This window comes from Aythya ferina (genome assembly GCF_964211825.1).
Source record: "Aythya ferina genome assembly, chromosome: 3".
Classification (NCBI taxonomy): Eukaryota; Metazoa; Chordata; class Aves; order Anseriformes; family Anatidae; genus Aythya; species Aythya ferina.
In genome coordinates, this window is record NC_140298.1 from 85483212 (window position 1) to 85509706 (window position 26495).

Consider the following 26495-nt stretch of genomic DNA (forward strand, 5'->3'; position numbering starts at 1 on the left):
TTCAGTGTCTCCTTCCATGAGTTATCTCATCTTCAGGCTTAGACTGGAGCCTTTTCAACAACTGTTCCTGAAATGAGAACTTTTGATGATTGAAAGTGACTAACAAGTAGAGCGTGTTATGTTCCCAGGTCAAATTCTTTCTTTTCACACTTGAATCCACCCCTGTTTTGGGTTCTATTATAGTAGTAGTAGTAGTAGTAGTAGTAGTAGTAGTAATAATAATAATAATAATAATAAGTGTGGATTTAATTGTTTATGGTGTTTTTGCAGCAGCTTTTTTTCACCCAGAGTTGTAAAACTAGAGGAAGTGGAAAGCTCTGAGAAAGCAAGTTAATAAGGGAGCTTATTTTGGCTTCAGCAAGTGCGATCATTTATCTTTCTGTTACAGGTCTGCCAAAAGAAAAAAAATAATGCTGTGCCTAACAAACCTCCTCGTAGAATGAAATTCCCATGCATAAAATACCTGTTGCCAAAGGGTACAGTTACTCTGTGCTTAGACCATAAGGTGGTGTGTGTGTATTTAAAGGTCACCACAGTCCTTGGTTTTATATATGTTGGTGAATCTTGACAAGCAATCCCACCATACATTTTTTCCCCTGTGGTTTTAACAGCAATCTGCTGGACAAAACTGCAAATCTCTGTTAAATGTTCTGCAGTTAGCAGAAAGAAATTGTGAAAGGAGTACTTTCCCAGAAAGCCCAAAGATAAAATTCAGTGTGAATTTCCAGCATTGTTACAGGAACAAAACTTTTTAAAGACTCAATTCAGTGCATTAGACTGAAAAGTATTGAATAATGCAGTGAAGCTCCACATGGATAAGTGAAGAAGGATTGAAATGATTAGCATAATACATTTTTCTCATTTGAAGAGCCTGTGTTTTTGACAAGGCTTCACTAATCGGAGGAGCCAACGTGATCTGTGGTACTTTACAGTCACTTGTTTATGCAGGTCATGGACACCCTTGCTGCCCTGTCCTCTGCCCCATCTTATCTCTTGCAGAGCAAAACAGATTGCTTCTACCTGTTGAAGCATGAACTGAGTGTGCTGGTGGGTGCTCATCTGCCAGAAGGGAGGAGACTAAAGTGCAGGTAGAGTAACAGCCCTTCCTTCCCTGCCACATGAAGTAATCTGCTCTGAACTCTGTCTTTTATTTGAATAGTAAAGGTCTTTGGGAGAGCCCAGAAAAGGAAGCAGGTTGCTCTTTGCTATTCTTTTAATGTAGGATTTCAGAAGATGATTTCAAACCTATTAAAATGTCCATCTCTAATAAGCTTAGTATAAAATACTAGAGCTTATTAATCTTCTCAGCTTCTGTGCTGAGTAAACTGGGAAATAAACGCATCTTATAGATGGGATCTGATTTTTTTTTTTTTTTTTCTGAAGGAATGTTAACCTTTTGGGAACTGTTGTGTCTTTAAGCAAGTCAAATCAAGAAAAAACACCACCAGCAATGTAACTCCTTTTAGAGGGTATTTTGCTTTGCAAATAAATGTGTATCTTCTAGGTAAAACAAAGGAGCAGTTAAAGAAATAGACTATTAACATCCCAGTCATTGAATATGTATGAATATTGACACAGAACTTGCTGTTAGCTATTTTTATTTAGCCTTTTCCTGATAATTAACCATATGTTCTGTGGGAGTTTTATCAGCTGATTACGTGTTGCAGAAGTGTCCCCAGATGCAAGATGTACAGGAACTCTTGGGTAAACTTAGCTAGTAGTAGAATTTAGTCTTTAAGATCTCTGTGCATTTTGTAGTAATTAATCATGATTTTAAATCTCTGTGGGCATTTCACAGTAATTAATCATGGAGAGACAAGCATCTCATTGACAGCAAGCAGACTCTGCTTCTGAGAAGCCAGTTACCCACAGTCAGTACATGATCTATCTCCTGTGAAGGTGGCATTAAAATGGATCTATTGATCTGAAATAGACTTGGGCAGCAGGGAGCAGTAGTGTGACATAAAGCAAGAAAGGTGTACTGCAATATGCAGAGATTAAAAATAAATAAATGACAGCGACCTTACATACAGGCAAATATTAGCTACCTAGAGTACATCTGAAGTGAGACAAGTTGGAGTGATGATTTCTTGGATGACTCTGAAGAAATTCCAAATTGTTCTAGCTGAGAGTGCTACAGCAGGACTCCAGAGGTACACTAGCTCGAGTATTTGCCTTTGCCTGTTGCATGATAACTTTAATAATAAAAATAAGATGAATGGAAGGAAAAGGAGCATATTCATTTATTCAGATTAACCAGCAAAGAATGTCTTGATACCAAAACAAAAGCTTGATACCGTGAAAGCATACACAGAAGAAGTGTGTGGAGTGCTGAATCATGTGAAAGAGGATGGGCAGTGTAGAAGGCAGTGGCATGTTGTGAAGCGTGCCATCTTACAAGTCCTTTTGGACTGCAATGCCCACCTTTCAGTGCCTCAGGGACCTTTCTGCTTCCTTGATCCTAGCATCAGCCCCTTCAGGCCACCAAACAAGTGTACGTGGCACAGGAAGTATGGGCCTGAAGTAAGGCTATAGGCATGTCCTTTAGAGACGTGAAATGTGGCAGTGGGCATGGAGTTTCTTGAGGGGAAAGAGAGCTCTGTGATTACCAATCTCAGTGTGAATTAGCAGTTCTGCTGTCTGCACCCTGCTTTCTGTTACAGAGAAGAGATGAGAGACAGGCAGTTTCTGAGTGAAAAAAAAAAAGCCCTGAGTCCTGGCACCTGGGAAATATCTGTGTTGCATTTTTTTTTTTTTAATTTTATTATTATTATTATTATTTTAAGCAGGAGAATATTATTACCTGCATGAGAATGTACAAAATACTTTTCTCAAGTTACATCTCAGGGCAACCACAAAATTCTCAGTTATTTGAAGAGAAGCAAGACCAAACACTAACAAGGATGAAAACATTTCTTCTTCCTTTTTTTCCTTCTCTTTCTTCTTTCTCTCCTTCCTCCCTTCCTCCTTCTCCTCTCCCTCTCTCCCTCCCTCCAGCCTTCCCCTTGCCTCCTTACCACTGATGCCCTGTGTGAACTTCCATCATCTCTGAAACACCCTGAGAAGCTTTCTGGCTGTTGTGTAGTTTCTCATATTTTCTATGATCTCCAAATCACCAAGTCTTCCTGAAGGCAAAATACCCATACAACAATGTACAATGCTCAGTCTTCCAGCCAAAATGTCTTATATACACTAACAATACTGCCATTACTTTTTATAATTTCTTACAACATTCATATTAAGTGTAAATCCATGCTTAGGCACCCAGAAAGAGATCAGATGCCTAGGGTGAGCAACAAAAACAGCTCAGCAGGAAATCAGTGGCACTTTGCAGTGCTTAACCTAACATGATAATCTGCCACATTCACAAGGTTTTCAGAGATGGTACTGAGGGCATGATCAAATACAGAATCTCCCTTCTTATTATCTTAAAAGCTAGGAGATATGTATATATATTAAAAAAAAAAAAAAAAAAAGTAGAAAGAATCTTGAAAGAAGTTGTTAAAGTCATTCAGTATTGGAGGGACAGCACTACCTGCTGAGACTGGATGGAGGCTGACTGGAGCAAGTTTGGTTTCGAGTGTTCTGAAAGTGAATTAAAGCGGAATGACCAAGGGGAAGTTAATGTACTACCGCTGTTACTAGATTAACTACTCTGAAGATAAACTCTCAGACCCTGTGGTGTCTCCTATAAACATGCTAGCTTGGCAGGGTTGGACCAGTCTACAGACTGCTGTGCTGCACTAATCTCCTACATGCCTGAGATCAATGGTATAAATCATTCCAGCAATTGGAAAGCAGATTGGCCTAATGTATGATGCAGAGTAAATATTTGTCTTTTTGAGCTCATTTCTCTAGAATTGTCTTTATTTATCCGGATGCCCTACAGTTACTGTATCTGAAGAATGACAGCCTTTCTGCCTTTGAATGTCTCATCTGCTTCCTCTCAGATAAAGAGGCTTTTTGTGTAGTGAAGTTCATTATTACAAATGTGTTATAATTACCACATATTTCTAAGGCAGCTATTGCAAATCTGTATATTATTACTTGGAATGCGAATGATATAAGAAGAGTTTTAAAATGGTAATGCATTGGCAGAGAATGCAATAAACGAAGACTCTTGGCTCCTGTAGTTTACAAGTCAAGTTATCTTCACTAACTTGACTTTACTGATATGTATCAAAACACACAAATCAGTCTGGAGCTAAACCTACAGGCTTGAAGGAAAGAGAAAGGGTCAGTGGCAATATGTGCCTGCATTAACCTGATAACCACTGATGTTGTGGTCCCAGTCAGGGTGATGGGAAGCCCCCTGCCTCATGGCAGTAGGTGTCTTGGAGAGCGAATATCAGTTGTCATGCCACCCTACTGAAGTTACTCATAAGGAAAAGCTGAGGTGGAGGCTCAGGGAATGGAGTAGGCTCCATTCCTCAGAATAAATTGTCTAATTGCTCTGTAGCTTCACAGCCACAAATATCTTGGAGTTGTGTTGCAGCCAGTTCAGTTCTTTTGCGTATCAAGCACAGCAAAAAAGGGGGAAAGACATTTAACACACAGCTCAGAGGAGCTGTTCCAAGTAACAGAAATCCAATTCATTTCGTTATGGAAAATTGTTTATAAGGATCTGCTAAAGACAGAAAAATTAAAATTAATCTAAGAAAGGAAAGGTTTCTGGATACATCAGAAATGTTGTAATGCTGAGAGCATTTTTGTGAGTTAGAGATATAAGAACATGGAAAAAAAATAATCTTTTTGCCAAAAATTGTTTCACTTAAATTTAGGGTCAACTAGTGGACAAAGTAATGAGCAGATGTCTAATCTTAATGATCACAATTTGATTTGGGTAGTTGTAAGATATGAAGCTGATACAGATGATTTTCACCGTGGTGCCTGGCACTCCAGAGGCTGCTGTATTAATACCACTGTGCCATTATCAGCCTACTCTGAGAGATGCCATGGCCAGACAGGTCTAGAGAGTGTGAACAGATGATGCCAGGGTAACTATAAGCTTCATCTGGCTACCAGATGTCTTTTGAAAGGTACAAGTTCTAAACTTGTCCTCATCTACTTTAAAAAAAACCAAACAAACAAACTTTTTTTTTCTTTTCTTTTTTCTTTTTCTTTCTTTTTTTTTTCTTTTTCTTTCTTTTTTTTTCTTTTTTCTTTTTTCTTTTTCTTCTTTTTTTTTTTTCCTTTTTCTTTTCTTCTTTTCCTCCCCTAACTGTTTCTTATCATTCCTGTTCATTCATAATTCATCTTTCCATTTATTCATGGCCAACCACAGTGGTCTATACTGCTGATTGTAACTGCCAGTGGCTGACATACCTAATGTACATTACCCAATGTACACAACTGTTGCAACCTGTACACAACTACACAATTGTGTACATTGAGCTAAGATCTTACAGAGAGAGTGAATGAATTTACTTCAGACACTGATGTTGTGAGCTGACCTACTTCAAAACTTTTCTGCTTGAGTTAAAGACGTGAAAGACCCAGCTGCCACTATGTCAGAACAACTCTTCAAGTAGTTATGATATACCATTATCAGCTACTGGCAATATTAATAAAGTAAATTGAAAGCTTCTCTTTGATACGATACGTACCTCTCTTTAGCCCTTGGAAAGAAACCAGCTTCATGTCCATAATTTCTGATAAACAGGCTCCTTGCAGGTGGATAGAGAAAGTACATTGAAATGAAAATGAAACGTCTTTGCTCCTTCTACACTAACTTTAAAGACATGCTCAGATCATTGGCACATATGAAATGTGCATTTTGGTTACTCTGGTTCTCATGCCAAACTATGCTAAGATAATACCTGCAACCTTTAGTAATTACATGTCACTGCCTTGAAGGCATTGATACCTAGCATAATGAGAAGATTTGACACTGTGAATCAAGGAAGATGACATGTTGGTCCTTCTCAGAGTGACAGATTTAGTTCTCAGTGACTTCTAGGTATCACTAATAGCTGTTTCTGTTTACCTTTGCTATATAAAATGAAGGTCCATACAGCATCTGAGGAAGAGTACTGTTGTGGTTCTGCTCGAGTGGGCAGCCAAGCTCCACCACAGCCGCTCTCTCACTCCCCCTCCTCAAAGAGGAATGGGGAGAAAATATGTGAAAAGGGCTCAAGGATTGAGATAAGGACGAGAAAATCATGCAATAATTATTGTAATGGGCAAAACAGACTCGGCATAAGGAGATAGTAAGATTTATTGCCTACAACTAACAAGCCAGAGAAGTGAGAAAACAAAGGAAAAAAAAAACAAAAGCACCTTCCCCCCATCCACCCTCTTCCACCTCCTCCCCCCGAGCGGCGCAGGGGAACGGGGGAATGGGGGTTATGGTCAGTCTACAGCACTTCTTCTCTGCCGCTCCTTCTCGGTCACTCTCGTCCCCTGTGCTGTGGGGTCCCACCCACGGGATGCAGTCCTTGATGAACTGATCAGGTGTGGGCTTCCCACAGGCAGCAGCTCTTTCAGAACTGCTTCAGATATGGGTCCGTACCACGGGGTCCATCCCTCAGGAGAAAACTGCTCCAACCTGGCTCCCCTACGGGCAGCAGCTCCTGCCGGGTCACCTGCTCCTGCGTGGGCTCCTCTCCACGGGCTACAGGTCCGGCCCGGAATCTGCTCCGACAGGGGTCTTCCACAGGCGGCAGCCTCCGTCGGTGCAGGGCCACCTACTCCACCGTGGTCTCCTCCATGGGCTGCATCGTGGAACCCTGCTCCACCGTGGTACTCCATGGGCTGCAGGGGGACATCCTGCTTCACCATGGTCCTCACCACAGGCCACAGGGGACTTCTGCTCCGGCGCCTGGAGCACCTCTTCCCCTCCCTCTACACTGACCTTGGCACCTGCAAGGCTGTTTCTCACTCCTGGCTGCTGTCTGGCACAGCGTTTTTTTCCCTGTCTTAAATATGCTCTCACAGAGGCGCAAACAACATCGCTTATTGGCTCAGATCTGGAAAACAATAGGGCCCTTCCCAAACATGGGGCAGCTTCTAGATCTTTCTCACAGAAACCACCCCTATAGCCCCCTGCTACCAAAACCTTGCCACGTAAACCCACTACAAGTACCAAAGCTTTAAAGGAAAGATTTTTCTTCAGTACATACAGAATATTGTGTATGTACCCCTCAGATAACAAAGACATGTTTACAACACTTTTCACTGTATGAAATTGAAAACTCACTCAAACAAATTTTCAACAAATGCAGTACAGCTCCACTGAAAAAGAAGAAGTGATTTGAGTCTCTGATCTTTCAAACCTGGCGTTAACTTCACCTTCTATCTCATATTATGTGCTGGCAATGTTTTAAATCCTTTTTTTTTTTTTTTTTTTTTTTTTTTGTCTGTAGAAGCTACATGTTTGTCCCATAACAGGGAACAGGGAAAACAGACTTGACTTTCTGAATTTAAGTTTACTTGTTTTCTGTTGTCTCTGTAAAATCATCTTCCATAGCTCTCTGTTTGCCATATCATTAATCTGAGCCCTCTGCTCTTCATATCATTAATCTGAACAGTGTACCTCTTTCAAAGTTAATATAGTCCCTAAAAATAGGGAGTCTTCATATGCATGCTTAGCATCTGGCAGGATTGTTCTACTGATGAAAGAAGAATTTAATCCTTTCCAGGGTGAAAAAAGAGTTATCCGTGTGTGAGAAATTCTGAGCTAGATCTGCTAAATTTTGTTAATGTTTCTCTTTTCTGGGGTAAGTCAAGGTTTGGAACATGTCATTGATTTATTGCTTTCATTAACATGATAGAGTGCAACAAGTAAAGAGTGCGGCTGTTGAGTTTACTGCACCTGTCCTGTAATGCAATACACAACCATTACCAGATGTAATTAGCATGTTTGAGGCAATATATTAGTCCACCACAAATGTTTTTTTAAAAGGAAGAGGGCAGCTATATTGAGTGCTTTTTGACTTTCCTGAAGAGTCTAAAAGCTTTTTAGAGTACACAAATGTTCATGCTAAAAGAGCTGAATCAGGGTTCTTCAGGAAAACTTTGGTATGGATGGAGAATTGCTGCTAGCAAAGCAGTGACACAGGAAACTAAATGACACAAATTCAAAAATGTTGATACTAACAGTATAAGAAAAAATTCTGTGAGCATCATTCATCCACAAAGCCTCTACAAATTACAACTTATACAAGAAGATCTAAAGTGTGGCAACAGTTGATGGAGGGATGAACTCTAGGAAGTCTGGCATTTTGATTCTTATGAGTATTGAAAAGTACTCATAAGAGTACAAGAGAGTAGTGGAAAAAAAAAAAAAAAGACATTCCTAGTGGGTATAAGACAAGCACATACATTATATTTTCTTTTATGCATGTAACAAAGAGTAGGGGAAAGGTCTCTATTATTTTTCAAAGCTAATGACAGAGGAAAGCTATGAGAGTTGCTCACAGAGGATCCAACTTGATAACTTGCAATTATAAAAAGTAGATCTAGGTGCAAGTATGAAAGTAGCCCAACATGATCTGCCATCTGAAATCTTGGACCTGATGTAGTTCAAATGATTTCCATTCCATTTGTGTACGTGCATGACATCTGCAGAAAGTTTACCTACTCAAACTATATCTTTTTTACTTGAATGGTAGGGAATACAAATACCAAAAATGTTTTTCCATATCATCTGCAATCTATGGTACCTCTCTTTCATTTCCTGTTGTGCTCATTCTCCATGGAAAACACGGATGCTTTTTCAGTCATTGATAAGAGAGGCCTTTCTAATACTTCAAGCACTTTTGTTTCTCTCTCCAGTTGTAAGAGAGGACACTGTACAAAAACATATTGTGCAACATGTGTAATAATGAAGGACGAAAGTCCTTGTTCATTCTCCCTGATTCTTAGCTGGTGTCCACTCCACCAGCATGATCCTCTCACTGCCCAGCTCAGAGACTTTGTCAGGAAGCTCAGGACCTCCTGCCTCCCCTGCAGGTCTGATTTGAGTTCCTTTCTGACCTCACTGAAACAAGGAAGAGTAAACAGACCTTAGGGGTTTTGAAGTTTACATGATTCCCACCCTGATACAGAGTTGAGAGGATAGCCAAGATGTGCTCTAAAGTGCTCTGGGGGATCTCTGTGAGTTTAAGCCATCAGGTGACCTGGGGCACATGCAGACACTGGAGCATGAAAGCAGTACGGACAAGTCAGTCCAGTTCATTGAGAGGTCACATGTCTGGAACAAAGACGGAAAGCCATAATGACAGCAAGGGCTACTCTGCCTTGGGAAGCTTTGTCTTTGAAGGAGACATGAGGGTCATCACAGATCCTCAGATAAACCAGAGTTTCCCAGAAAACAGTGTGGTTGAAGTACTAATGCAATCCTTGGACATCTGCTGAAGGGAATGTTGAATAACAGGAAAGAGACTCTATTATTGGTTTGATGTTATTGTGGACACAGCTTTTGTGTTCATGATTCAAGAAAGATCTTGAAACTTGTAGTGTTCAGGGAAGAGTTATTAAAATAATGAAAGAATCAGAGAAAAAAGTCTAAGAACAAAGGGTCTGAGGAGGTGTGTCTATTGAGCATACCAAAGGACTGACTGAAGAATTATTCATCGATGAACACCTACATGGAGAACAGCTATTGCAATAGAGGGTTCTTCAAACCAGTAGGACAGTGGAATACTGCATCCACTAGCTGGCAGTTGACAGTAATGGGAGTCAGAACAACGGGTGCTCCCCCTCTCCTCGTCCACAGCCAGATCAAAAGTTTGATGCAGCAATTTATGAGAGGCTGCAGTAAGTTCTCTATCCCTTGCAAAGTTTTTGAAGCAAGATAGTTATATGCAGAGATGCTCCACAGCTGCTTGGTTTGAACCAGAATCCAATGGCCTTCATTTACCAGTCAGGATAGAGGAGCACAATGGTGCCTTGGAATTAGTCAAAGTTTCACAACAATTTCAGATATAAAAAATGTAGAGGATGTAATGCAAGCACTTTTATATTTTAATATCTACCTAATCCAGCAATTGATACATATGTCTGAATGGTGATGATCAATACTGAGTAGGTATTGACACTGCAGTATGCCCAGAGCAGAGGAGTTGTTCTTATTACTTGGATTTCTGTTGTCCATGCCCACAGTATAATGGAAATCTATTTCCCAGTGCTGTTGGTTGCCTTGAAGTGTTTGGATGCAATATTGTGCTGAGGAGAAACATAATAAAGGATATTACTTCTTTTTTTTTTTTCTCCTTTTCTTCCTTTCTTTTCTTATTTATTTATCTATTTATTGGTAAGCCATTCTCATCCTGATTGATAGCTTATTATTATAATATATACAGAGTAGAGCAGCTAGTATAGAGAATTCACCTGAAGACAAAAAAAAACAATTAAAAAAATTATTTAATGTAAAGTACTGTGATACTAGAGTGACAAACATGGCAAGAAGGTCTGCACTGAATAAAATCCAAAAGAGTTTATTTTATTATGGAGAACAACTGGCAGCGTTGCAACTGCACTTGGCTGTGCAGCATAAGCAAAACTATAGTAGTTGTCATTTATGTACTCTGACTTGAAAGCAGGCTGTTTTGCCATTTCTGTGTATGCTCATATTATATATTTTCCATTCAAGATTACTTTTTCCCTCCATATGCCACCTCCCTGGAATTAATCAAAGAGATTATTCCAAAGTGACCTTGTTGTAATACTATATATATATTAAATTTATACAGAACCTCAAATAAGGAACAGGTTTGCATTATTGAACATAGAACAAACAGCAGCAGTGCTAATTTATTTAATGCTGTGCCTACTATATTGTGTTAAAAGATAGGAAGATTTGCTATCCATTTCACACGAAGTTATTGCAGTTTGATACATTTTCTGCAGTTTATTATTATTATTTTTTAATCTCTAGTATAATAATAGAGAAATAACAAAGCAAATTTCATGGCTGATTGTAATACAGGGCTGCCTGCCCTGCGGGGACAGGAGACCAAGGGCTGTGGGTGACAGTGGGGCATAATGAGGTAGCAAGGGGTGCATCCCAAACTGTGCCTTCCCAGTTTGCAGTTGTACCTTCATGGCCATTAAAACCCACCCAAACAGCAAGCGGGGGATGATGCAGTGGTTGGTTGGCTGTCCCTGAAGCTGTTAGGGGTCTGGAAATCGTAAAGGGTGATTTGAAAGCACTGTAACCTTGAAGGTTTTATTGGCCTCCTCCCACTTTTGTGCTCACTAATGTTTCTCACCTGGAGGGAGCATCTCATGGGTGTGCTGCTATCATGTGTCATGCAGGCCATCCCAGATGCCCACTGGAAGCACTGTGGAGACCAAGCCACAAGAAGTCCTCATCCCAGTGCCATAAGATTTTAGTCCCACTCCCTAGAGAGCAATGCTTCTGCTCCATCCTGTCCAGGGACACACTTCTCTCCTCATGGCTGCTTCACCTTCAGGGTGCTCCTCAGAGCTCTGCCCAGGGGTGGATGTGCGCCATGTACACATGGCTGTAAGAAAGGATGTGTGTCATAGTGGATAATATTCTCTGTATGTTTGGGTACAAAGCGTTTCACTCCCTAAGCTTGGATTCCCCTTGTGAAAAAGAATCCTATTTTCAGAGATTTAAACTTGTAATGCCAGTGAAAAAGCAATTACATAGCAAAACACATATAAAAATGATGACAGTCATCTATCTTTTTGAAGCTTTTTGCAGTTTTGTTCAGATTTATCAAAGGTTTTTCCCAAATGACACCTTTCTGTAAATCCACTTCATCTGCTAGAATATCAGGTCATCAGAATGCCCTCAATGATGAATCATTAGAAAGTCATTAAAACATGGTCCTTAGTAGCAGTTGCGGTCACAGGAATGCAATAATCTAAGCCATGGCAGCACACTTAGAGATATCTAAATGTTTTTTGAAAGCTAATACACTTTTCACTTAATTACATTTTCAAATTATTCAGCCATTTTGCAGTGATTCATTGTAATTATCATCTGTATTTAATTTAAAGTAAAAAAAAAACTGTCCATAATCATCCCTGGAATAAACACACTTTAGTCAGTAGTTTTGTGTCAGGGTGGAATTAACCCCACAAAAAGACCTTTTCACATTGAGTTTTTCCATACAAAATATTTTATAAAGTATTCCTAATACTAGTGCAAAAAGATGAGTAAGTGTAGTCATGTGTATCTGAGTACAAAAAATCTCTTCAATTTACCAGAAAAAAAAAAAAAAAAAAAGGCAAGATGTAATTATTTTAGTTCAGAACAAATAATAATGTGACTTAAACTTTCAGTTTATGGGTATCTATTTCAGCAAAAACTTATTGGACATCTCCCAGAGCTGCCTGCGTCTTTACATTGAAACTGAAAATTAAAGCACATCCACTAAGTGCTCCTGATGGTCAGTAAAGACAACCAGCTTGGAATATGTGTGAATACAGGAAGGTGAGCAGAAGCCAAATGCAGCACTGACAAAATCATACACCAAATTCAACTTAAGTGTAAGATGAAAAGCCACGTGGTAAGGCTGATTGTGCTATGTCCTTGTGGATAAATTCCACTACTTTTAATAGAGCTGTGTAAACTGTGTCCAAAGACAGAATTTTATCAGCTCTAAGAAATGCTACCTCATTAACCCTGCTGTTCACTACACCAGTTTCTAAAGCCTGATTTAATAAATAAATAAATAAAAACAACCAAACAACAATAACAACAAAACCACCACACACACACACACACACAAAAATCCCAAACACTTAAACATGGGTGAGGTGAAGATCAGTGACTTTTCTCAGCTATGATGTTGGTTTACTTTTCATGAAGTTCCACAGAGCATCTTCTGCTTGGATTGTCTCAAAAGATAACATTATTGGAAACCTCCAGACCAGTTTTCAAAGAACCATCTGATGGTTCAAAATGGATCATTGTCTGTGCTCATATAATAACAGTAGTTTTAGTCCTCTATATTCTGATGGTGAATCTGCTGCTGTTATGGCACCTTTTTGGTCTGGTGGTCTTACCTGCAGACAATTGAAGGGAATTATTATCTGACATTATCTGCAGCTGAACACTTTTAAGTCAATGGAGTTACAGAAGCAAGAAATTTGGCTTGTTATTATACTTATTTGCACTTCTGTAACACCTGAGAAAAGACTGGAACTTCATTATTATGGGTAATATCTGAACTTAGTTGAAAAAATTCCCTTGTGAGGGTTTTATAGTTAAAAGTAAAACAAGATGTAAAAAACTTGTTAAAAACAATAGGAAAAAAGGAGGATACTGTAAGAAATTGATATGTTTCTACGGTTGATTGGATGTGCAGCCTAATGGTCCTGAATGAATGAACTTTATTAAAAATGAAATAAATAAATCAATACCTGCAGTCCCCCATTGACCCTCATTTCTTTATTGCGGTAAATGGACCATTCACAAAGAACTGAATGGCTCATAGCTCTCTGCATTCAGCATTATGCTATTTGCCAGGATATTTGCAATTGAATCAGACTAGTAGAGCAGTTACTAAGTGAGTAAAGAGCTTCGGCTGCGTCAAAACTCAATGTTTTGATGAACACTAGATGTTCTCTGAGCACAATATTTACCTCAGTCATATATTGACAAAATATTATGATGCTTTATCATCTTGGAGTATAACCTCTTGAACCCTAGCTTTAAAAAAAAAACTATTTTAGGAGTGGGTTAAGCTAGAGCACAACATACTCAGCATGAAATAAAACTTGCAGATAAGGATCTGGTGCACGTGAGCTGCTGCAGTTTGGATATCTGCTATGGTTCCTTTCCCTGTTGCTCCCTCATGAAGGTTCCTCTACAAACACTGCTAAAAAATACTATCCACCCTCCTTAACATGCTTGGTGTAATTTGCCTTGATCCAGAGAGTTGCTTTGTACTTTCAGGTTCCCAGGGAGCATGATGGCTGTATTTGTGACTTGTATGATAAACTCTTTATTTAGGTATTTCTACAACAATGCCTGTTCTCCCAGAAAATCAGGATCCTGGGTCTCTGTGAAGTTCCTTAGAAACAAGACCTAAGACCGTTATTAAAAAAAAAAAAATACTGACAAATTCATTAAAAACCTTTCCAGTCCAAAAATATAGATACTGCTCACTTGGATGACACTTGAAGAAAGTTAGATGATTTAGCTTAACAGGTGAGTAGCTAGGAAATACCTTGGTGAGCAGCCAGGGAGGGGATGGCAGGCAGAAGTTTAGTTTTGGATTAGGTGCTTTTTTTATGCTTTTGAAAGACTCCTTTTGTCTGTCTTTTTGTCATTTTCCCCCAGTATGCTGGATGGTGAATGTGAAATCCAACACTAGGACCAAGTGCATCCCCCCCTCATGGAGGTCTGTAGTATGGCCCCTTCCTTTGGAGAGCTTGGGGTCTCATACAGTGCTGTGGGGACACCCCAGCCAAGGATACCCCCATTTCTGCTTCTTTGTAGCTAAGAATCCACCAGCTGGCTTGTGCTGTACCCTGACAGATATCGTTGGAAGGAAAAATTTCAAGGCTTGTATTTTGGAAACTGTTTCTGTCTATTATAGCGCCTGAAAGATTTTTCTTTTTAAAGAAAAAGGCAAATTACCTTTTCTATAAACTTGAAGGGAAAAATTGCACTCTATGCCTATTTTCATATGAATCCTAACACCATGCTGGCATGCTTCAGCTTGCAGAAATTATGACCTGTATGACAGCACTATTTATAATGTCACTTGAAGTTTTCTATCAGCCAGTTTTACACAAAGTTTTTCAAGAGAAACTCAGAAATTAAGGCTCTTTGCATTTTTCTAGACTCCTTACTCAGAGCAAATGCATGTAAAACACTAATGCTCTTTCTCTTCTTCTTCAACTCCTGCTGACACATAACATCACGAGCAGAACTTGTCTGAAATGCTGAAGTAGCTTCTCATAACTTGCATTTCTTTAGTCTCTTGATATGTTGAAAGCCCACAGTGGCTCAGAAAGCAGAGTGGTTGCCTTTTCTGAACTGAGGATAGGTCAAGCTTAAAACCAGGAGCCTTCATGGAAAGAAAGATTGACCACATTCCTGCTTTTAGATACAGCTTGATAGCATTTTATTTTACTTCCATAGGATGCTATTTAAAGATGCTGGTGTTGTATGTGCTTGGGGCATGTTTTATGCCAACTGGTAGCCCTTGTAGAACTTGAGCCAAGTCAATTCTCAAATAAAGAACAACATTATTTCTTCCTAGGATTAGCTATTCATCTGAGGAATCTCCAAGTTGAAAGGAGAAAAAGGGTATAGACAATGGACACATAGAACATCTCTGAGATATTCTAAAGCTTCAGACAGTTCTTAGTTTCTATAACGTTGAGGGCAAAAGACTAAAATATACATAATGTGTTTATATAAATACTGAATTAAAGTGAAAAAGAAATAAAGAAACCTTAAGTTCTTAATTTACAGCTGCTAGTTGCTACGTTTGACGGACTAAGGAAATAATTTTTCAGTAATTATATTCTTCAACCTTAGGTACAATTCTAGCCATTTTTGAAGCTGGAATTCCTGGGAATATTTTTAATATGTTGTAGAATATTTGTAGTTTCAGCTTAAAGTAATGCAAAGCATAAATAAGTAGGTGAAATGTCAAATAGGAAGGGTATCCAAACTCTGTATTGTTTTAAAGAATTACTTAAAACCCATATTTAGGAAAACAATCTTCCTTCTCTGCGTACTCAAAATGTCTTTCTAAATCACTGGAACATTTGGTAGAGCAAGAGACCCAGCCTAGTAACTTAAACATATCTTATCACAAGGAGAGGTCTTTCATGATGTTATTTTGAAATTCTCAAGGATTCTCATTCAGAAGCCGCTCACCTGCATCTATAAAAGGAATTTATAAAAATAGGTGATCAAAGTACTATAAAGGGAATGGTTATTTTCTGAAGATTAAAGTATATTTTTGGTTACACAACTAAAAATTAAAATTGACTCTATTAAATCTTTTAATCTCTACATTAAGCTTCATAAAGTAAGTTTATGTGGGTCACAAATTTCAAGACACTGTTATTTTATTTTATTTTAGATCACTCTAAATTTTCTAATTCTTAATTTGCAAACATACCCTTCAAAGTTTGAAAATGTACGTGTCTCCAAGGTTTACTGCTATAAGTAAAGGGAATAAAGTACATTATTCCTAAAATATTTGAATGTGGGAAATAGACTATGTGGGCCCTAAGAATACTGTCAAACTTTGTAAATACATTCTAAGACCCAGGTTGGTATTAAGTAAGATTCAGAAGAGAACCTAAACTGTTTTTTTACACTATTTAAGATTCACTGGCTATATGTATTTTTGAAAACTGTATTTCTAGAGTCATGTATCAGTAAAAGTTTGGCCTTTTGCTGCATGCAGTACCATGTTAACTAAAGTGGTAATAAAATAACTTATGGTATGCTGTGGACATTTTTTTTTCTAGTTTTAGGAAAATTATATGTACCCTAATCTTGGAGACGGTTTCTGAAAATTTCTAGGCTGACAGTATTTCAGCTCTCATTATCAAGACTTAATAACCCTAGGATAACCAGAGGTGTCATTTTTAGATTAATAGATAAGGGATACTAATTATAGATAATTTAAAAAGGAAAGCAATCATTTAGTGACTCAGTATGATGGTAAGGAAAATTGATTTTTACTTCTTTTCATACTTAATTAAATACATGTTAGTTTCATGGGGGCAATAGTTATTCCAGATTGCACCAACTAAACCTATCAACATCCATCAGGCCCTCTTGATGGACACTAGATTCCTTCAGAGTGTTTTACTGACAAGGTACGTCTTCACTTGCACTTGTCCTTCCACTCCTTGCTGAAACAATAGGAAACTGAACTCTGCCTGCTTGGGTTGTCTTCTCTCTTGTCCTCCAATGTTTTCTGGCAGGGAATGTTATGCTTGAACCAGTTCTGATGGAAATACACCTAAACACTTCTCAAAAACTCTCAGTCAAAAATTGCTCAATATTTCCCCATGTGACCTATTCCATTGCTGGGCCGCTTATGCTTAGGAAGTTATTCTTGCCCCATTTCCTGAATTTCAGATGTAAACCTGTTACATTTGGTCCTTTCATCAGTTGGGGATCTGGAGAATAATTTATTCTTTTGTGTTTTCCTGGTACTTTTGAATTGTTTTAAAAGCTGTTATTATGTTTCCATTTTGGTTTTATCTTCTTGAGACTGAAGTACTCACATTTTTTCAGGGCTGCTGGTAATTCAGACCTGACACATAACAATGTGGACCAACAGATACCCTTCTTTGTGGCTGCATTGTGTGCTCTTTATGTTTAGAAGTCTCATCAGTAAGCAATGTGTAAGTATCTATCTCATATACGGAGGAAACAACAGTCTTTTTTTCTTTTTAATTAATTATTTATTTTGAATTGCTAATTTGAAAAACAGTTCCAGAGTCTCTTATACTAACTTCTGATCGCATATACTTTGCCCTTGGTGCTAGGTGTGAGTACAAATTAAAATGACGAGATAAAATTGCTGGCCCCATTGTTATCCACTAATGTCATTATTTTTGTAATGACCTTTAGTTTTGTTAAGCCACAGAAACTGCTTTAGAGAGTGTTGATGGAGACGTATACTATATGTTTGTCAGTGGTTACAGTCTTAATGGTCATCATTGGTACAGTAGCTGAGTGGGGGCTGTGACAAAAATCTAATTGTCCACAAAGACTGCGAAGGGGTCAAGAAATGCAGTGCTAAGCTGTGACCTAAGGAAGATAAACATGCCTTTGTAGGAATGAAAGAGGGAGAAAAATCAGAAGTTTTTTCTGCTTTTAAAGTTATTCTATCTCAGTATAATGAGTTGGTTAATGATCTCTTTAGTGCAAAGATGATGTGATATATGAGTATGTATATATCCCTGTGCAAACAAGTTGTGATCCTAAAGTCAAGTTTGAAATGAATGAATGGCCAGGCACCTTCCTTTCTCCCAAATACAAAACCTTCATGATCAGGACAAACCATCACACAGTTTGATCTTGCCCAGATAATAAAAATATTTTCACCAAAAGGTGTCTTGGACTTACCATTCTCATCTACTTTCTGTCATCCATGTACCTGTAGCTTTAACTCTGTTCATTTAAGTGTGGGAGGAGCAGTAAAGGTGGTTGGTGACAACCAAAGAAGATTGAACAATGCCAATTAATTAAATCCTCTTGCCCCAGAAAAAAGACCTGGTGTATCTAATAGGATATTATACTCGGAAAGAGATTAGTTAGAACAGATCCCAGTCTAATTGTCTTTATAAACCACTTAGTCATTTGCCTCAAACAATGGAAGACACAAGATCATAATTAAGGCTTCTAGCTCGTGGCAAGATTAAATACACACCATGATAGCAAAGCAAGTAGTTGAACAGTGCAGCATGTCGTAACGTTATCGCCTCAGTCTATTGTTCCCTTCTGCGCCTGTGAACTGCTCTCTAATTGACTAGGAAATTAGGAACAGATGATGATTTTGGAAGCAAATCTGCTGTCAAATATATCTTAAGCAACAACATCAGTTTGGCAGAGGAGAACTTGTGTGAATGAATGAAGGGCTGCAGCTTGAGGTGTGACCACCTCAGCAGCCAGTGACACCCTGGATCTCAGCCGAGGCCAAGTGAACCCAAATGCTGGAACCCTCATGGCTCCAAACAATTTAGCTCTTGGCACAGTCTCATCACTTCTTGTGTTGTGAAGTCTGTGCAAGCAAGTGTGGGGGTTACTGGCAGGGTGGGAAGGAACCATATAATATATATATTTATATATATTTTTGTTTTCATTTTAATTAAAACTGCCTGGAGATGTCCTCTAGGTTGAGAAAGATGGTCTTGGCCACGTATCTGTGTAACTAGATGACAAACAGCCAGGTCCTAGCAGCTGACACCATGCATGCAGAGACCAGTGATACATCCTAGGTGTCCTGGACAGATCCATGAGAGATCTTGCGTAGTGAAGGGTGCTCCTCCATCACTTAGTATTTTCACACTTACACCAGATCTGAAGGTGCCCCTGGCAAAGCATGTGGTCAGGCTGGCACACTGGGAGATGTGGACTTATGCAGCCTGGCCTTCTCCCATGATCTTGGTATCATTCCCTACCTAAGAGAATGATCATCTACCAAAATGTGTGTATTTTGTTTTTTTATCTCCTGCAGAGAAGCAAGGCTACTGACTGATTTAGCAAAAGAGTCCAGTGACTCCAGCAATTCTCAGGACATCCGGGATCCAGAAATCTCTGCAAAAGCAATAGATTTCCCATCTGATTTTGCTCCATTAATGGGTTTATCTCAGAGGGTAGCACCTTTTCTGATGGAAATTGCAGAGTGGAGTTCAGTTAGAGCATTGTACCTGTCAGATACCTGTTCTGAAATAAGGTTACTTCAAACTGCAGTTGTGCATGACAAAGCCATGTATTACAACACTGTTTTAAAATATTTTTGTCCTATTCTTGCATCTTTCATTCTCTCTCCAGACTCTTTGCCTGTCCTCAGACCCATGTGCACTCTTTCCAACTTTGCTTCCTGTGGCTACACTGCAAACTGGACATGGGGATTGATTTTGCTATAAAAAAAACTCCTCTTTTCTTTATTGACTGGCTTATTTTTGAGCTGGATAAGCTCCCTGACTCATTTCACAGTGCAGCCACACAAGCAGCTATTCCAGCTCTGCAGAAGAGCAATGACACACAGCACAAGGTGGGAATGAGCTGTAGGCCATGCATATCTTAAAATACCTGAATGCTTCATCTTGTGAAACCTCAGCTCAAGTCTTTCCTATTAAAGTTCCTCTTCTGGGCATAAACTGCTTATACAGTCACAAACAGCATAAAAGAACATTAAAATGACACTCTTGTCTACCATTTTTGACACTCCCTGGATTATGATGGATTTACAGACTTGATTTACAGCTATGGGAACTGTTAGCTGAAAAGATGTAGAGTACTTCTCAGTACATCACATCTGCACATGGGAAAAAAATTCATTCCAGCCCTCACAAGCAGCAGAAGAAAACAAATCTATAATGCTCTGAGTCCTGAAAGAGTGTAGAAAAGACAACCTTTTCTTTTCCTTGCATTTTTGGGAATAAAGAACTTTGTTTTCCTAGAGTTTCTTGGAATAATATTGTTTTGTATATATATAATATATATATATATATAATATTTATTATTTGGTATATATATATTATAAATAAAAGTTTTTTAACAAAGGGAAGCTTGTCAGTGCAATTCAGTTGAAAAAGAAGATATTCAAATTAGGGTTTCTACAAGTAGGCATTTGCCGGGGGTTGAAGCTCCTGTCACAGTCAATGCAGTCATTCATGCTTGGAGAACAGTTCATCTCACCCCAGAGCAGTCACTTGGGATGGGACTTACTTGTCTACAGGCTGCTAGTGGTTGAGATGCTCAGGAGACCTGCACAGGCTTGGCAGATGGGACAGGCATAGCAGACCTCCACTCTTTAGAAGCAGCAACTGAAGATAGCAAAGATAGCTCACAGCACATAGAATCATAGATCATAGAATATCCTGAGTTGGAAGGGACCCACAAAGATCATAATGAGTCCAAATCCTGCCACCACACAGGTCTACCCAGAATTGCAGACCATATGACTAAGTAAACAGTCCAAATGCTTCTTAACTCTGACAGGCTTGGTGCTGTGGCTATGTCCCTGGGGAGCCTATTCCAGTGTGTGAAAACCCTCTCAGTGAAGAACCTCTTCCTGATATCCAGCCTGAACCTCCCCTGTTGCAGCTTGACTCCATTCCCTCAGATCCTATCACTGGTCACTAAAGAGAATAGCCTGCCCCTCCACTCACCCTTGTGAGGAAGCTGTAGACCACGATCAGGTCTCCTCTCAGCCTCCTCTTTTCCAGGCTGAACAGGCCAAGTGACCTCAGCCACTCCTCATATGTCTTCCCCTCTAGTCCCTTCCCTTCTAGTCCCTTTGTAGCCCTTCTCTGGACACTCTCCAACAGTTTCACATCCTACTGTGGTGCCCAGAACTGCACACAGTACTCGGGGTGAGGCCTCACCAGTGCAGAGTAGAGCGCTTCCGTCACTCTTCCCTCGCTCTTCCCTTGACCGACTTGCAATGCCATGCTTGATGCACCGCAGGATACACTTGGCCCTCTTGGCTACCAGGCCACACTGCTGGCTCATATTCAGCTTGCTGTCAACCACAACCCCCAGATCCCTCTCTGCAGGGGGAGTGTAATGTAAGATGACACTGGACACCTGCCATACAGCCTGTCAATTAAAGAACTCTATGCTCTCAGTACATGGTTGATGGTACTGAGTTGGTGTCCCCAGCATTTAGTACGAGCTCAGATATGTATATATTTGAGTGCCTTTATGTAGATGTGTAGATTTAGATTTAGATGTCTTAGTCTCAGTTTGAATCAGTTTGAATCCCATTCTAGATGCTTTTTTTTTTTTTTTTTAATAAGAAAAAACAAATGTAGTTTAATGAGAATCCTCTTTATTGATCAGTAGCTTTACTGATAAACTAAGAAATCAGCCATTTGTGGCAATTCTGGAAATACATAATATGCAGATTTGGCAGTGGTTCTTTGTGTCTGTGGTCTTAAATACTGACATCTGAGACTTTGACACTTACTTACACAGGGTGCTATGTGAAATTTAGCTTTTATTCTGTGCAGCCAGATGAAATGAGTAACAAATAATAAACGATGAAACACACCAAATATTCATGTTCACATGAATGCTTGTGGTCTTACAATGATATTCCTCCAACTACATCTTTCTGAACAAAACCTGTTTGCCTATATGAATGCTGATAAACAAAAAACTTCAAAGGGAAAGCTCATCTACTCTATTCAGACAGCACTTAGCAACTGCAGGATGTTTTATTTACTTGGGTATTTTGATGTTTTAGCCTTTCACCCAAACATAGCAAAATCATCCAAAGTTTGAATATCCAATTTTTGATATGAAAACCATTTTCCCTTGCTTTCTAAGAGTAGATAAAAAGCTTCTGTGTTTATAGCACAAGGCAGACTCCCCATCTAACAGCTAATTGGGCAAAAAATGAAACACTAATGAGTGTTCTGAGGAAATTTTCTTAATTTGGAAAAAATAGCACTCAACTATTGCTTATTTCACTTTCTTTTTTGGTCACTATCAGAATAATTCAAGATTTTTTTTTTACAGGTGTAGTCCGAGGAAAGTGTTTGTGTCAAAACACTGTAAACTTATTCCTGAAAATGACTGAGACTGACTACAGGAAGCATTTTTAAACATGATGAAACACAAGATGCCTAATCAGAAATAGAGCAAATGACAGTGACATTTTTATGCTGGGCATTAGCAAACTAGTGCAGAATTATTTCACTTTAAATTAATTATTTTTTAAAGTAGATAAGTATGTTATTTATTTGCCTGGGCACATTTTAGTTCCATGATTTAACTAGAAATTAATAGTACTCTTGATTATATTTTGATTGGACTGTGACAGGTTTTGGCATCCTAGGTGAATATTTTCTTAAGGTATGGATTTACAGCCTATACACTACATTGTTGAGAAGAAGAGAGCTACTAGGCTACTCATGAAAAACTACTGGCAAATGCAAATAATGCTGATTACTTTTCCCTTCTGCTATTGATCAATGTTTCCAATAAAGAGGTGCTGTATTTTACTGCTGTTAAAATTTGAGATTCTCCCTATCCTCTTGTGCTCCTCAAACTTAATTAATCTATCTATAACCAGAGAGAATATTTCTGGTTTTGAGGAGAAAAGTCTTTTCAGCATCACCTTGCAAGTAGGTTATTAGAGAAGACAAGTCCTCCAACACCATAATCTGGCTAATGTTTCAGGGATGGTTAGAAGGGAAAAAAGAAAGAAGAAATAAACAACTCCAAAGTAAATTACCAGTGCAATGCAAAACTACTTGAAGCTAGAGGAATTCATTTTCTTTTGATCTATATTGTTAGTATGCAGACCTGAATAAAATTGATAGATCAATTGGAAAATAGCCCATAGCACATTCATAGATAATGAACTGCTTATGAAGTCTTTAAACAAGATGCCCTTGCAGATCAGATGACTACAGTGTTTACTGAAATTCTTTTGCTTCTGATTCAGAAATAATTAAATCTTATCCTTTTTTTACTTTTTTTTTTTTTTTTTTTTTTCCCCAATAAAATGACAGACCTCTCAAGCTACCATTTAAACATTTGAGTGGCCTAGAGATTTCAATACAAGTTAATGTCTGCTATGAAAAAAGTGTACTCTGTAGTACTGCTTGCTGTGGTTTAAGCAGAAATGGAAACAAGAGGTAAGTGTGTTTTGATAGCCAAGTACCACACAGAGCCAACATAATTCTGTCGTCTCTGAAGCGGATGAGAGGGACCCGTTCACCATTATCATTTATTTTCACAAGTCTCAAATCCACAGCCAGTGCACAAAATTATTTTCAAACCATTTCAGAGAGATTTAAATACCACCAGGATCCCCACTGTGCCATTGGGCTTGCCAAAAGCATGTTACCAACCAGCACAGGATGTTCTGCTCAGGCTGAGCCTACTGTTCACAGGAGACAACAGGTAAAGAAATGAACTCTGTCACAGGCAGTGACAGAGGGACAGAATCATCTGTAAAGGTAGAATGGGCCATTAGTTCGGCATATATTACCAATTTTTAGGCAGTTTTTCTTATGTTGAAATTGGTGACTTGTACCTGACGAAATACAGTTACAACACTTCCTTAACTTCATGCCAACAGGAGTGCTCCAATTCCCTATCAAATCGTTAGAGTTTGATTTCTGGTGTACATATCTCATAGAAAGTGAATCTTCATGTTAGACTCCAATAATCGTTTTAAAATTGCTGATTCTTTAGCTCTGCCAGCTGTGAAACCCATGCATTGGACAATTGCTGGACACAGACGAAGAGAGTTCATTAAAAAATATTGAACCAATAATTCACTGACATTTCTTGCTGTGTTCGCCTAGCTCTATTAGTTCCTAAATCTCCAAGACCTTTTTAAACATGTGGAGTGAGACTGAGAAAATAAAATGAATCTGTTCTAATGGAGACATTCGTCACCGAGACAGATGAACATGCCTGAAGTTAAAGAACAGACACTGGGAAACTGAGGACATTGCTGAAATAAGGTTAAAACACATTATCACGAAAATTCATTAAATGAACCAGTCAAGACCAGCTGATGCCCCAGACCTCATCCAACTCTCTTTATCTGATCAGTGAGCTGGAGCAACAATGATAGCTGGAGTACTGGCAGTCTGAAATACAGAAATGTTAAACAACAAGTAATTCTTTCCTGAATAAATGCCATGGGAAAGGCTTAAAAATTGTGTGGCCACTTAAAATACTCACCAGTTACTTAAAGGTCAGAAGAAAGTATGCTCAGGTAGCTATGCATTAGCCAAGCATTCTCTGACCTTCAAACTTCAATAGCTACTTGAAAAAATAGAGAAGACATTGTATAACCTGAAGTGGTAAACTTTTAGCCCACTGAATGATGAAGGATAAATTTTCTGTTGATGTAAACAAACCATTGTCACTGATTGTATTGATGCATACATTTCAAGTCTTCTGTTAATTACAGCATAAGTTGCATCTAGGAAAACTGTTTCTCATTCCAAGATCAAACCATGCTATCTCTCGCTGTAAGAATATGGATAATGTGTTAAATGCATGGTATTGAATGCTCATACATACTTACATATATAGGTAAAATACTTTTCTCCCCACTTTATATCTCTACTTCTGCTTCTGCTTACTAGTTCTGGTCTTTAAAGTGTATATGAAATTAGATCCCAGCTGTAGTTGAAGAATCTGTACTAACACCTGTTTTTCAAGTAAATCATCTCCCGTTTAATAGATTTCTAGCTTCTTTATCATCATTATTATTTTTTTTGTATCCTAAGAAATATAAATTATAATTCCTAGTAGTATATAAATAGCTCATTAGCAACTTCAAACCTATAACAAAGTGGTATGCTTTAATTCTAAGGAAAAATAAAGACATGCAAATCACTATAGTACTACTACATGCACAAAGTAGAGCACTGTTTAGGAAATATTCATTCTATGTAGCCCAGTGTTCCTGCTTTTACTAACAGAGAACAGCAGCAATATATATTCATAGTTATACTCAGAATTTATGGCACTGGGTTTCTGCTGTCCACATTGGCAGATAAGCATTTTTCCTTAAGTTCATGATTTAAACATTTAAGGGAGCAACAGCAACACAAATCAGGACTGTATGTAAAAGATGGAAAAATAAACCAAAAATATGGCTGCTAGTAATGTATGAACACCGTCATATTGCTTTAGTGAGGCAAAATGGTATATCAGCAAAAAATGAATGTGCACATTTGAGTTTTAAATTAGAGAAAAGAGGCAATCAGGTAAAGTTTTCATGAGGTAAGGTAGTGGGTGATAATAAATTTGAGATGGAGGTAAAGCAGGTAAAAATAAATAAGAATAGTTGATTTAGAAACAAAAAAGGTACATGGACTGTGATTAGAAATAGCAAGAAGTAGTTTGCCAAGACCTTAAGTACAAAATGAGCAACACCTGTAGCAAGATAATAGGCTGTAAGGAACTGTAATTTCACCATCAGCTTGAATATAGGGACATAGGCACTGGAACACTGATGACAATCTCTCAGGAACTTCATCCAAAGATCTTTACATGACTCATTAAGAGAAGATGTATTACACTACAGTTACAGAAAGGGTCTACAAAAAGGGGACAGAGACCCAGAACAGCCCCTGCCTCTTTTCCTTCTCCACACTCTTGCCAAAAATGTCTTGCTAGCCCAGTCTTCAAAGATTTTTATTATTCAGAAAAATGCCTCAGGTCTTATTCCACATACTGAAGTTTTCATCATGATGTTAAATGTATCATGGAGCAAAAAAAAAAACCAAACAAACACCACCAAAACAAAAACAAAACCAAAAAACCCACCTCCACAGATACTGCCTTCTTCTTAAAGCCAGTAACAAAATGACCTACTTTAGCTCTGTGAAATGGATATTAAAAAAAAAAATAGAAAAGAAAAAAAAGAAATGGTAATGGTGAGAGTTGAAAATGTGATAGACTGAGACAGGACAAAAGAGCCATCCCCTCTCTCTACTTCTCCTGGGCACCCCAGAACTTACTGCTGCAGCTGACTGGACTGTTGGTAAGTAGCAGGTTTGGGAAATGTCATGTAAGCTCTTTCCTTGATGAGCATAAAGGCTCTCTTTACCATTCTTTCAAAGGTTACATTTGATGAGCTAGAATACCCTTCAAACACAGCAGTATCTATTTCTCAGCTCTTATTTCCTCTCAACTTTAATATCTCTTTTGAGGGTAAAGTATTGTACTTTTACAAGAACATAAGAAACTTTGTAATTGAGAAATGCCAACATATCTTTATGTTCAAAATGTAGTTTGTTTCCTTCCTTTTAACTCTATTAATTTGTTCAGGAGCTCATCTCATTGCCTCTTTGAAGACGTAAAACCCTCTGTTTCAGAC

The 26495-nt window shown here is 38.5% G+C and overlaps 1 long non-coding RNA gene across 1 annotated transcript; it reads right to left on the reverse strand.

Moving 5' to 3' along the window:
* Positions 1-9936: 9936 nt before the first annotated feature.
* On the reverse strand, positions 9937-20878 carry LOC311434627. Its single transcript, XR_014691608.1, has 3 exons — positions 20806-20878; positions 11214-11285; positions 9937-10167 (listed from the first exon to the last, which is right to left on the reverse strand). It is a non-coding gene; the product is annotated as an uncharacterized lncRNA (long non-coding RNA).
* Between the last annotated feature and the right edge of the window lie 5617 nt (positions 20879-26495).